Source organism: Lagenorhynchus albirostris, chromosome 5 (assembly GCF_949774975.1).
Source record: "Lagenorhynchus albirostris chromosome 5, mLagAlb1.1, whole genome shotgun sequence".
Taxonomy (NCBI): domain Eukaryota; kingdom Metazoa; phylum Chordata; class Mammalia; order Artiodactyla; family Delphinidae; genus Lagenorhynchus; species Lagenorhynchus albirostris.
The window spans coordinates 32831002-32845899 of NC_083099.1; the positions used below are offsets into that span (position 1 = coordinate 32831002).

Genomic DNA, 14898 nt, shown 5'->3' on the forward strand with positions numbered 1-14898 from the left:
TTAGACATCAAAAAGAAATGCTGCATTGGCCCAGAACAGAGATTCTGACAGCAGCATGGAGGGGTGGTTATGGAAGAATATTGTTGTCCCTGAAGTGATCTCGCTTTTTTAACCCAGTTTCATTGCTTTGATGTTTAAGATACACCATCAATTCAATAACAGCTACTGAGGTTATAAACAAACACATTTATTGTAAGTCCTATTCAAATTTCAGAAACATTAAACATATCTTAATAATGAGGATATGTAATTATATTTTTCAACTTGCCCTACCTTCCTGAAAAAGCAAAATCAAATTCACTTATCCAATACTTTCTAAAAGTCAAGACCATGGAATCAGAGATAAATGACATGGCCCTGGTCTCACTGGGCTCACAGTTGAATATAGGGATACCTTAACCTACAGCATGGGGCACTAAGTGAGAAAATAGGGGGAACAACTATCTGGAAGGGGAGGGTCTATGAAGAAAAGGTTTCTGGAAGAAGCTATGATACCAAAATTCAATTTGTAAGGATCTGAGAGCAAATAACAGGCCAAAAATAAAGAAGGGAGAGGCTATGACTAACTTAAGGAGCTGTAAACACAGTGAAAAACTGTCAGTGAAAAACTTCTTTCACTGACTTCTACTGAACTCATTCCTGAATTAACACTCTCCATCCTCTCTGAAAGGCATACTGACACTCAAGCCCAATACTGATGGTTTCTCTCCAGTAGACCAGGGCACTTGATGCCTCCCCCCAGTTGAGGGATATGCTCGCTAAGGGTCATTTATATTGGTTCCCAACATGTATATGTCAGTTATGCTTGGGCTTAGAATCTAATTAATTTAATTAAACATTGTATAATTTAATTAAATATTATATAAGCCAATGAAATATGAGTGTGAACCAAAAGAGTTATTGTTTCTAAGAAAACTAGGTTGAATCCTTTGGAAAGACTCAAAAAAACTAGCTGCCAAAAAATTACTGTCAAATTACAAGTGAGTGAGATAGCCATAAAAGACTGGAAGATACACCATAACAACCTACCAGATTCTGCTCTTTTATTCATTCTACTTGAAAGAAACTCAAACTGGAACTCATAAGTGACATATTATGGGTGTGGTTACACAAGAAAACTGATGAGGTACTTTGATGAGTGGAGCCACATTCAAGGGAAAGGCTTTGGCCCTACATCAAAAGACTGATGAACAAATGTGAATATATGTTTTAAGTTATAATAAACATTTTTACTATACCACTTTTATGTCTCCCTATTTTAACCAATATTTTTTATTAAAAAATCATGTCTCAGATCAGAATGCTTCCACCATAATTTAAGAGAACTGAAGGCAAGACTGTAAGTGGGCAAGTATCTACAGATGAGGCTAGAGAGGTTGTGGCAGTGCAACCACAAGCTCTGCACACATGCTGGAATATGTAGGTTCACATACAGACTATAGAGAAGCCATTGATGTGATAAGATTCCTGGTTGAGAAAGATCATGTAAACATGGAGAATGCTTTGGAGTCAAGACTAGAGGCTGTTGAAGTGAACCTGTGAAGAAATGATGAGGCTTTAACTAAGGCTGGGATAGTGAGAGGAACATAATTTGTAGTCAGTGCATAAAGTAAACAGTACCTGATGAGCTGGTAAGACAATGGTGAAGTGGTATGGCAATGGGAGCTCTCATTGGACTCTTATGGACAACATCTGGCATATGTTTCAAAAATCCTTAAAACTATAGGTAACTTTGACCCAGACATTCCGTTTTTAGGTCCTATCCACATAAAATAATTAGCAAATTTCACACCAATTTTTACATATAAGACTGTTTTCATTCCCCCATTACATATAAGAGCAAAAACTGGGGGCCAACTTAGAATGTCCAAAAATAGGGCACAGATAAATTATGGTTCGTCTAAATAGTGAATATTTCACATACATGTGACAATGAGGAAATATTTTTAATTAAGGTAATAAAAACACTATGATTTCAATTTTGCAAATCAAAAGTTATATACACAACTACATATGAAATCTAGATATAGGTATAAACACACACAAAACAAAGCTTTTAAGGCTATTCACAGTGATTATGGTTATAAATAACAACAGTGATCTCTATGAAGTGGTGTCATAGGGTTTTTGTTTTCTTTACTGAGCTCAAGTGTACTTTCTAGATTTCTTCCACCTCACATATTACTGCTATAATCAGAAAAGTATTAGAAAAAATCACTTCCTGGTTTCATATTTGGTGGACTAGATAGGGGAATCTAAGTCTAATGCATATTTATAGTTTTAAAGAGGACTCCTTTGGGGTACTGAACAAATCCGAACCCTTCACCATTTTATTGATTATATCACATATCCCCACTGGTGTCTAGGCTGAATTTCTCATTTTTTCAATCCAAACTCACAAAGCAGGCCTGCTCTGTCCTTGATTTACTTTGCCTTTCTCAGACTGAATCAAATTAAAACCAGAAGGTTGAGGTAAGAAACCTAAAGCAAATATTCTTACACTGGGAATCCACGGCTAGCTCTTTATAAAGTCATGGATGAGTTAATTATAGCATCCACACAGAGTAATGGATATGGTGAGGCTTACTCCCTTTACTAATAGATCTAGTCATAAAAAAGTAACAGTAAACCATGTCTGTGTCTCTGGATAATTACTAAATGATGTCAAACTATAAATAAATTCTACATATAAGTCAAACATTCATATAGTAGTAAAACAATAAAATAGGTAATAATAAATATAATATATATTAATAAAACGATATAATAAGTAATTTTAAAGCAATCTTCTCAGTGCCATCTATACGCATACGTGATTACTAGATAAACAGAAAGGCAAAGTGACAAAAACTGGACATGAAAGGATATTTCCATTTTACAATAAACTTATAAAGTAGCTGATAATTTACAAAGCAGCCTCACATACATTTCATACATAAATTTAGCTCCTATGATGAAGACATCATCATACCATTTTATAGGTGAAAAAACAGACTCAAAAGGGAGTTAATTAGTAACAAGATCACATATGAAAGAATAAATCTCACTGGAAAAGTAAACATATAGTAAAGGTAATAATTACTTATAAAGCTAGTGTAAAGGTTAAAAGACAAAAGTAGTAAATGTAACTATGTTTACAATAATTAGTTACGGGATACACAAAATAAACAGATGTAAAAATATGAATCAAAAACATAAAACATGTAGGGGGACAGTAAGTAAAAATGTTGATTTTAAAGTGGGAACACACTTAAGTTGTTATCAACTTAAAACAGAGTGTAAGTTATTATATGTAAGCCTCACAGTAACCACAAAGCAAAAACCTACAGTAAATACAAAAAAGACAAAGAGAAATAAATATAAATGTAACCACTAAAGAAAGTCAAACAACAAATGAAGAGAGCAAGAAAAGACAAAAGGAACAGATGTGGTCACTTCAGCAGCACATATACTAAAATTGGAACAATACAGAGAAGATTAGCATGGTCCCTGCACAAGGATGACATGCAAATTCGCGAAGTGTTCAATATTTTTAACAAAGAGAAGGTTTAAAGAACAGAGATGAACAATACAATAACTGGAATGAAAAATACACTAGAAGGAATCAATAGCAAAATAACTAAGGCAGAAGAATGAATAAGTGAGCTGGAAGACAGAATGGTGAAAATCACTGCCACAGAACAGAAAAAAAGAATGAAAAGAAATGAAGACAGTCTCAGAGACCTCTGGGACAAAACTAAACACACGAACATTCGCATTATAGGGGTCCCAGAAGGAGAAGAGAGAGCGAAAGGGACTGAGAAAATATTTGAAGAGATTATAGCCAAAAACTTCCCTAACATGAGAAAGAAAACACTCAATCAAGTCCAGGAAGCACAGAGAGTCCCATAAAAGATAAACCCAAGGAGGAACATGCTGAGACACATAATAATAAAACTGATAAAAATTAAAAATAAAAATTTTATTAAAAAATAAAAATTAAAAAAAAAATAACAGCAACAAGGGAAAAGCAACAAATAACATACAAGAGAACCCACATAAGGTTATCAGCTGATTTTTCAGCAAAAACTCTGCAGGCCAAAAGGGAGTGGCATGACATATTTAAAGTGATGAAAGGGAAAAAGCTACAACCAAGAATACTCTACCCAGCAAGACTCTCGTTCAAATTCAAAGGAGAAATCAGAAGTTTTACAGACAAGCAAAAGCTAAGAGAATTCAGCAACATCAAACCAGAATTACAACAAATCCTGAAGGAACTTCTCTAGGTAGAAAAGAAAAGGCCACAAATAGAATCAAGAAAATTACAAATGGGAAAGCTCACCGGTAAAGGAAAAGATAAAGGTAGGAAATCATACACAAAGAAATTTGTTATCAAACCCAGCAATCATGGGGAGAGTACAAATACAGGATATTGGAAAGGCATTTGAAATTAAAAGACCAGCAACTTAAAACAATCTTGTTTATATATAGACTGCTATATCAAAGCCTCATGGGAACCACAAACCAAAAACCTACAATAGATACACACACAAAAAAGAAAAAGCAATCCAAACACTTCACTAAAGATAGACATCAAATCACAGAAGAAGAGAACAAAAGAGGAAGAAAAAAGACCTTCAAAAACAAATCCAAAGCAATTAAGAAAATGGCAATAGGAACATACATATCAATAATGACCTTAGGGGAGTCCCTGGTGGCGCAGTGGTTGAGAGTCTGCCTGCCGATGCAGGGGACACAGGTTTGTGCCCCAGTCCAGGAAGATCCCACATACCACGGAGCAGCTAGGCCCGTGAGCCGTGGCCGCTGAGCCTGCGCGTCCGGAGCCTGTGCTCCGCAATGGGAGAGGCCACAACAGTGAGGGGCCCGCATACTGAAAAAAATAAAAAATAATAAAAAATAAAAAAATAAAAATAATGACCTTAAATGTAAATGGATTAAATGCTCCAACCAAAACAGACATGGACTGGCTGAATGGATACAAAAACACGAGCTGTATATATGCTCTCTATGAGAGACCGACTTCAGATCTAGGGACACATACAGACTGACAGTGAAGGAATGGAAAAAGCTATTCCATGCAAACTGAAATTGAAAGATAGCCAGAGTAGCAATAATCACATCAGACAAAATAGACTCTAAAATAAAGAATGTTACAAGAGACAAAGAAGGACACTACATAATGATCAAGGGATCAATCCAAGAAGAAGATATAACAATTATAAATATATATGCACATAACATAGGAGCACCTCAATATATAAGGCAAATGCTAACAGCCATAAAAGGAGAAACTGGCAGTAACACAATAATAGTGGGGGACTTTAATACTCCACTCTCATCAATGGACAGATCATCCAGACAGAAAATCAATAAGGAAACACAGGCCTTAAATGACACATTAGACCAGATGGACTTAATTGATATTTACAGAACATTCCATCGGAAAGCAGCCGAATACACTTCCTTCACAAGTGCACGTGGAACATTCTCCAGGAGAGATCACATCTTGGGCCACAAATCAAGTCTTGGTAAATTTAAGAAAATTGAAATCATACCAAGCATCTTTTCTGACCACAACGCTATGGGATTAGAAATCAATTACAGGGGGAAAAAACCACAAACACATGGAGGCTAAACAATATGTTACTAAACAACCAACAGATTACTGAAGAAATTAAAGAGGAAATTTAAAAAATACCTAGAGACAAATGACAATGAAAATACGATGGTCCAAAACCTTCAGGACTCAGTAAAAGCAGGTCTAAAAGAGAAGTTTATAGCAATAAATCTTACCTCAGGAAACAAGAAAAATCTCAAATAAACAACCTGACCTTACACCTAAACCAACTAGAGAAAGAGAAAAAAACAAAAGCCAAAGTTAGTAAAAGGAAAAAATCATAAAGATCAGAGCAGAAATAAATGAAACAGACGAAGAAAACAATAGCAAAGATCAATGAAACTAAAAGCTGGTTCTTTGAGAAGATGAACAAAACTGATAAACCTTTAGCCAGACTCATCAAGAAAGAGAGAGGACTCAAATCAATTAAAGAAGAAATGAAAAAGGAGAAGTTACAATTGACACTGCAGAAATACAAAGGATCATAAGAGACTACCACAAGAAACTCTATGCCAATTAAAGAAGAAATGAAAAAGAAGTTACAACTGACATTGCAGAAATACAAAGGATCATAAGAAACTACCACTAGCAGCTCTATGCCAATAAAATGGACAACCTAGAAGAAATGGACAAATTCTTAGAAAGATACAACCTTCTAAGACTGAATCAGGAATAAATAAAGAATATGAACAGACCAAACACAAGTACTAAAATTGAAACAGTGATTTTAAAACTTCCAACAAACAAAAGTACAGGACCAGATGGCTTCACAGGTGAATTATATTGAACATTTGAAAAAGAGTTAACACCTACCCTTTTTTAACTTTTCCATAGAATTGCAGAGCAAGGAACACTCCCAAACTCATTCTATGATGCCACCACCACCCTGATACCAAAACCAGAGAAAAATACCACAAAAAAAGAAAATTACAGGCCAATATCACTATAAACATAGATATAAAGATACTCAACAAAATACTAGCAAATCGAATCCAACAATACATTAAAAGGATCATACACCATGATCAACTAGGATTTATCTCAGGGATGCAAGGAATCTTCAATATCCGTAAATCAATCAGTGTTATACACCACATTAACTACTAACTGAAGAATAAAAACCATATTATCATCTCAATAGATGCAGAAAAAGCTGTTGACAAAATTCAACACCGATTTATGTTAAAAAGTCTCCAAAAAGTGGGCATAGAGGGAATCTACCTCAATATAATAAAGGCCATATATGACAAACCCACAGCAAACATTATCCTTAATGGTGAAAAACTGAAAGCATTTCCTCTAAGATCAGGGGTTGCCCACTCTCACCACTATTATTCAACATAGTTTTGGAAGTTTTAGCCACAGCAATCAGAGAAGAAAAAGAAATAAAAGGAATCCAAATCAGAAAAGAAGAATTAAAACTGTCACTGTTTGCAGATGACATGATAATGTACATAGAGAATCCTAAAGATGCTACCAGAAAACTACTAGAGCTCATCAATGAATTCAGTAAAGTTTCAGAATACAAAATTAATGCACAGAAATCTCTTGCATTTCCATACACTAACAACAAAAGATCAGAAAGAGAAATTAAGGAAACACTCCCATTTACCATTGCATCCAAAAGAATAAAGTACCTAGGTATAAACCTACGTAAGAAGACAAAAGGTCTCTATTCTGAAAATTATCAGACGCTGATTAAAGAAATTGTAGATGACACAAACAGATGAAAGGATATACCATGTTTTTGGATGGGAAGAATCCATATTGTCTAAATGCCTATACTACCCAAAACAATCTACAGATCCAATGCAATCCCCATCAAATTACCAATGGCATTTTTCACAGAACTAGAACAAAAAATTTTTATATTTATATGGAAACACAAAAGACCCCAAATAGCCAAAGCAATCTTGAGAAAGAAAAATGGAGCTGGAGGAATCAGACTCCCTGACTTTAGACTATACTACAGAGCTAGTCATTAAAATAGTATCGTACTGGAACAAAAACAGAAATATAGATCAATGGAATAAGACAGAAAGTTCAGAAATAAACTCACGCACCTATGATCAATTAATCTATGACAAGGGAGGCAAGAATATACAGTGGAGAAAAGACAGCCTCTTCAATAAGTGGTGCTGGGAAAACTGGAGAGCTACATGTAAAAACATGAAATTAGAACACTCTCTAACACCATACACAAAAATAAACTCGAAATGGATCAAAGATCTAAACATAAGGCCAGACACAATAAAACTCTTAGAGGAAAACATAGGCTGAACATTCTTTAACATAAATCACAGTAAAATCTTTTTTGATCCACCTCTTAGAATAATGAAAATAAAAACTAAAATAGAACAAATAGAACCTAATGAAATTTAAAAGCTTCTGCACTAAAAAGGAAAACCATCAAGAAAATGAAAAGACAACCCACAGAATGAGAGAAGATATTTGCAAATGAAGTGACGGACATGAGATTAATCTCCAAAATACACAAACAGCTCATGCAGCTCTATGTCAGAAAAATAAACAACCCAATCAAAAAACAGCAGAATATCTAAATATACATTTCTCCAAAGAAGACAGATGGCCAAAAAGCAAATGAAAAAATGCTTGACAGCACTAATTGTCAAAGAAATGCAAATCAAACCTACAATGAGGTACCACCTCACATCGGTCAAAATAGTCATCATCAAAAAGTCTACGAACAATAAATACTGGAGAGGGTGTGGAGAAAAGGGAACCCTCCTACACTGTTGGTGGGACTGTATATTGGCACAACCACTATGGAGAACAGTATGGAGGTTCCTTAAAAAACTAAAAGTAGAACGACCATATGATCCAGCAATCCCATTGCTGGCTATATCTTTGGAGAAAACAATAATCTGAAAGGATATATGCACCCTAATGTTCACTGAAGCACTATTTACAATAGCTGAGGCATAGAAACAACCTAAATGTCCACTGACAGAGGAACGGATAAAGAAGAAGTGGTACATATATACAATGGAATATTACTCAGCCACAAAAAAGAATGAAATAATGCCATTTGTAGCAACATGGGTGAACCTAGAAATTATCATACTAAGTGAAGTAAGTCAGACAGAGAAAGACAAATATCATATGACATCACTCATATGTGGCATCTAATTTTAAAAAAAGATAGAAGTGAACTTATTTACAAAACAGAAACAGACTTACAGATATCAAAAACAAACTTATGGTCACCAAAGGGGAAACGTCGGGGCAATGGATAAATCAGGAGCTTGGATGAACAAACGCACACTACTATATATATGATAGATAACCAACAAGGGCCTACTGTATAGCACAGGGAACTCTACTCAATATTCTGCGGTAAGCTGTACGAGAAAAGAACCAAAAAAAGAATGAATATATATATATGTACAACTGAATCACTTTGCTGTACAGGTGCAACTAACACAACATTGTAAATCAACTATACTCCAATAAAATTAAAATATTAAAGAAAGGAACAGAGAGGAACTACAAAAACAGCAAAAGAATTAACAAGATGGCAATAACCATGTACCTAACAATAATTATTTTAAATGTAAACACACTGAATTCTCCAATCAAAAGACAGAGTGGATGAATGTATAAAAACACAAGACACATCTATATGCTGCCTACAAGAGAGACAAATCAGATAGAAAGACACAAACTGAGGGGATTGTAAAAGGTATTCCATGCAAATGGAAACAAAAGGAAAGCTGTAGCAAAACTTATACCAGACAAAATAGACTTTTTTTTAAAAAAAAAAAGACTGTAAAAAGAGACAAAGAAGGACATAACATAATTATAAAGGGCTCAACCCAAGAACACATAAAAACTGTAAAAATATATGCACCCAATATAGGAGAACCTAAATAGATCGAGCAAATATAAACAAACATAAAGGGAGAAATTGACAGCAACACAATAATAGGAGGTGACTTCAACACCTCACTTACATCAGTGGACAGATCACCTAGTCAAAAAGCCAATAAGGAAATACTGGCCTTAAATGACACTTTAGACCAAGCAGACATAATAGATATAAATAGAACATTCCATCCAAAAGCAGAATACACATTCTTTTCAAGTGCACATGGAACATTCTCCAGGATAGATCACATGCTAGGTCACAAAACAAGTCTCAATAAATTTAAGAAGATTTAAATCATATCATACATCTTTTCTGACCACAACAGTATGAGACTAGAAATCAATTACAACAAAAAACTGCAAAAACCACAAACATCTGGAGGCTAAACAATATGCTACTAAACAAGCAATGGGTCACTGAAGCAATCAAAGAAGAGGGACTTCCCTGGCAGTCCAGTGGTTAAGACTTCGCCTTCTAATGCAGGGGGTGCAGGTTCAATCCCTGGTCGGGGAGCTAAGATCCCACATGCCTCAGGGCCAAAAAACCAAAACATAAAGCAGAAGCAATATTGTAACAAATCCAATAAAGACTTTAAAAACGGTCCACATCAAAAAAAAAATCTAAAAAAGAAATAGAAGAAATCAAAAGATACCTGGAGACAAATAAAAATGGACACACAACAATCCAAAATCTATGGGATGTGGCAAAAACAGTTCTAAGAGGGAAGTCTATAGTAATAAATGCTTACCTCAAGAAACAAGTTTCAAATAAACAACCTAATTTTACACCCCAAGGATCCAGAAAAAGAAGAACCAATGAAGCCAAAAGTTAGTAGAAGAAATAACAAAGATAAGAGCAGAAATAGATGAAATAGAGACTTTAAAAAACAAGAGAAAAGAGCAATTAAACTAAGAGCTGGTTCACTGAAAAGATAAGCAAAATTGACAAACCCTTAGCTAGACTCACCAAGAGAAAAAGAGAGGACTCAAACAAATCAAAAATGAAAGGAGAGATGTTACAGCTAATACCACAGAAATACAAAGAATCATAAGAGACTACTATGAAGAATTACATGCCAACAAACTGGACAACCTAGAATATATATAAACTCCTAGAAACATATCATCTACCAAGACTGAATCATGATGAATAGGAAATCTGAACAGATCAATTACTAGCAAGGCATCTGAATTGGTAATCAAAAATCTCCCAACAAACATGACTCCAGGACCAGATGGCTTCACCAGTGAATTCCACCAAAACTTTCAAAGCATTAATACCAATCTTTCTCAAACTCTCCCTCAAAATATGGGAGAACTCCTCCAAATACATTTTACGAGGTCTATATTACCCTGATATCAAAACCAAACAAGGACGGCATATAAGAAAGAAAATTACAGGCCCAAATCACTGATAAACATAGGCGAAAAATCCTCAACAAAATATTAGCAAACTGAATTCAATAATGCATTAAAAGAATCATACACCATGATCAAAGGGGATTTATCAGCGATGCAAGGATGGTTCAACATCTGCAAGTCAGTCAGTGTGATTCACCATATTAACAAAATGAAGTATAAAAATAATATGATCTCAATAGATGCAGAAAAAGCATCTGACAAAATTCAACATCCATTTATGATAAAAAAATAAACAACTCTCAACAAAGCGGGTATAGGAGGAACATACCCGAACATAATAAAGGCTATATATGGCAAGCCCACAACTAACACCATACTCAATAGTGAAAAGCTGAAATCTTTTGCTCTAATATCAGGAACAAGACAAGGATGTCACTCCAGCCACTTTTATTCAACATACTATTGGACGTTTTAGCCACAGCAATTAGGCAAGACAAAAAATAAATAAAGGCATCCAAATTGGAAAGGAAGAAGTAAGCTTGTCTCTATTTGCAGATGCCATGATACTATACATAGAAAACCCTACAGATTCCATCAAAAAATGGTTAGAACTAATAAATAAATTCAGTAAAGGTGCAGGACAAAAAATCAATACACAAAAATCAGCTGCATTTCTTTATAGTAATAATGGACTATCAGAAAGAGAAATTAGGAAAATAATCCCATTTACAATAGCATCAAAGAATAAAATACCAAGGAAGAAATTTAACTAAGGAGGTGAAAGATCTCTATACTAAAAACCACAAGACATTGATGAAAGAAATTGAAGACAGCACAAATAAATGGAAAGATATTCCATGCTCATGGATTGAAAGAATTAGTATTGTTAAAATGTCATACTACCAGAAGCAATATACAGGTTCAATTCAACCCCTATCAAAATTCCAATGGCATTTTTTACAGAAATAGGATAAATAATCTTAAAATGTGTATGGAAACATAAAAGACCCCAAATAGCCAAAGTAATCTTAAGAATAACAAAGCTGGAAGTATCACACTCCCTGATTTCAAACTGTATTACAAAGCTAAAGTAACTGAAACAGTATGGTATTTGCATATAAAAGGACACATAGATCAATGGAACAAAACAGAGAGCCCAGAAATTAACCCACACATATATGGTAAATTAAGTTATGACAAAGGGCCGAAGAATATACAATGGGGAAAGGACAATCTCTTCAATAAAAGGTGCTGGAAAAACTGGATAACTACATGCAAAAGAATGAAACTGGACAACTATCTCATAACATATATAAAAATTAACCCTAAAGGGATTACATACTTGAACGTAAGACATGACACCATAAAATTCCTAGAAGAAAACACAAGTGGTAAGCTCACTGACATAGGTCTTGGTGATGATTTTTTGAATCTATGTCAAATGCAAAAGAACAAAGGCAAAGATAAACAAGTGGGAGTACATCAAACTAAAATGCTTCTGCACAGCAAAGGAAACCACCAAGAAATGAAAAGGGAACCTACAGAATGGGAGCAAATATTTGCAAATTATGTATCTGATAAGGGGTTAATATCCAAGATACATAAAGAACTCATACAACTCAATAGCAAACAAACAAAAAAAAAACAAAGCTCAAACAATCCAACTAAAAATGGGCATAAGAGCTGAATAGACTCTTTTTTTCCCAAAGAAGTCATACAGATGGCCAACACATACATGAAAAGATGCTCAACATCGTTAATCATTACAGAAATGCAAATCAAAACCACAATGAGATATCACATTATACCTCTTAGAATGGCTATCATCAAAAAGACAAGAAATAACAAGCATTGGCAAGGATTTGTAAAAAAGGGAACCCTCATGCACTGTTGGTGGGAACGTAAATTGGTACAGCCAATATGGATAACAGTATGTAGGTTCCACAAAAAATTAAAAATAGAACCACCATATGATCTAGTAATTCCAGTTCTGGGTATTTATCCAAAGAAAATGAAAATACTAATTTGAAAAGATACGGCTACCCCTATGTTCATCACAGAATTAGCCAAATATGGAACCAACCTAAGTGTCCATCAGTGGATGAATGGATTAAGAAACTGTGGTGCGTGGGGCTTCCCTGGTGGCACACTGGTTAAGAATCTTCCTGCCAATGCAGGGGACATGGGTTCAAGCCCTGGTCCAGGAAGATACCACATGCCGTGGAGCAACTAAGCCCGTGAGCCACAACTACCGAGCCTGCGTGCCGCAACTACTGAAGCCCATGTACCTAGAGGCTGTGCTCTGCAACAAGAGAAGCCACCACAATGAGAAGGCTGTGCACCACAACAAAGAGTAGTTTCTGCTCCCGCAACTAGAGAAAGCCCATGTGCAGCAACAAAGACCCAACCCAGCCAAAAATAAATAAATTTAAATTAATTTAAAAGTAAATAAAAAAAGATTATGTAGTTAAAAAAAAAACTGTGGTGTGTATACATACAATAGACTATTATTCAGCCACAACGAAGAATAAAATCTTGCCATCTGCGACAACATGGATGGACCTCAAGGGCATTATGCTAAGTGAAATAAGTCAGAGAAGGACAAATACCATATGATCTCTCTTATATGTGGAATTTAAAAAACAAAAACAAGCTCATAGATACAGAGAACAGACTGGTGGTTGCAAGAGGCGGGAGGTAAGTGGTGGGAGAAATGGGTGAACTTTTTTATTAGTTTAAATAAATTGAATAAAAAAATTTTTTAAAGAAATTAGATTTTTAAAAAAATGGTTTTCACCACCAGTCTAAACCATGAGAAATCCACTTCTTTTCCTTTTTGTCTGCTCCTTAAATCTCAAGTATACTTGAAATGCATTAACCACCACAAAATATTGTTACGGTTTTCCTTTGCATAAGACATTTAAATTGATTCTTTAACTACCAAACACCACAGATGCAGGCTATTAACCTTGAGTGATTGCTTTTGTAAACACACTGCATTCTGAAGATGGATCAAAGGCTGTATCTTGCTCCCATGATGACCCACTGTCATGGCCTCTAAGTAACTTCAATAACATTGTTTGGAATAGCCAATTTAACCAAGTTTTAGTTTTTTCCCCTCATGTATACACAATGTTCCTAACATGCAGTGGGGTTGATGGAGAAAAGAATGGGGAAGATACTTGCATTACAAATACAGACAATGGCATCTCCTCCACGGAGACACCTAGACATTTCCTCTGAGGGCCAACTGCTCAAGGTTAAGTTAAATTGTGCCCTGGTTTCTTGGTTGTCATGTTTGCAAACCTCTATTTTCTCCCCACTGGTTATTTATTCAGTGTCAGTTCACACACGGTACTTTGCTGGGCTTTACACCAAATTATTTAAATATACTTGGTCTTCTAAAATGTGAGAAATATAATCCACAGAAAACCGTAGTGACTGAATTAAATAAGAGAACAAGCAGTCACAAAACAAGCAGGCCTGCAGAATTTGCACTGTTCTTTACCATCAATTGTCTCCTTTGATATACCTTAGAGGAAAGACAGTGCATACTGCCGGGTAAGGCAGAACCATCAGAATTGTGTGCTTGGTTGAGGTGAGGCCGTTCAGACATAATCCAAAGAAATAAGAAAGACTGTACTGCTCATTAGTAGAGACATCCTAAGAGACTCAATCATCTCCCAGTTGCATTGAAAAATGCCACCCTCTGCATCCTCAAGAGTGAATATAAGTGAACACTGCTCATGTGCTCCAGGAAGATACTGTGGAATAGGTTATGAAGACCAGATCTTCATTCTTTGGGATAACCTCAGACAGTCCTCTTTCTTTAGCATAGCTTACAGATTCACGGGCCAAGATGGCAAAAGAGAGAAAACTGCAGTTGAATGGAAAGAATATTTGCAAGAGAACAAAACAGCAGCTGGCTTTCAGCTTTGCCACAATTATTAAGTGTTCTGTGGAGAATTTTTGTTTTACATAATGAATTAAAAGTTAATACACATAAATCAGACCAGCTTTCTACTGGGGCT

General features: G+C 35.2%; 1 non-coding gene across 1 annotated transcript; it reads left to right on the top strand.

Moving 5' to 3' along the window:
* The first annotated feature begins 3427 nt into the window (after positions 1–3427).
* Positions 3428–3534, top strand: LOC132521439 (U6 spliceosomal RNA). Its single transcript, XR_009540886.1, has one exon. It is a non-coding gene; the product is annotated as a U6 spliceosomal RNA (small nuclear RNA).
* The last annotated feature ends 11364 nt before the right edge of the window (positions 3535–14898 follow it).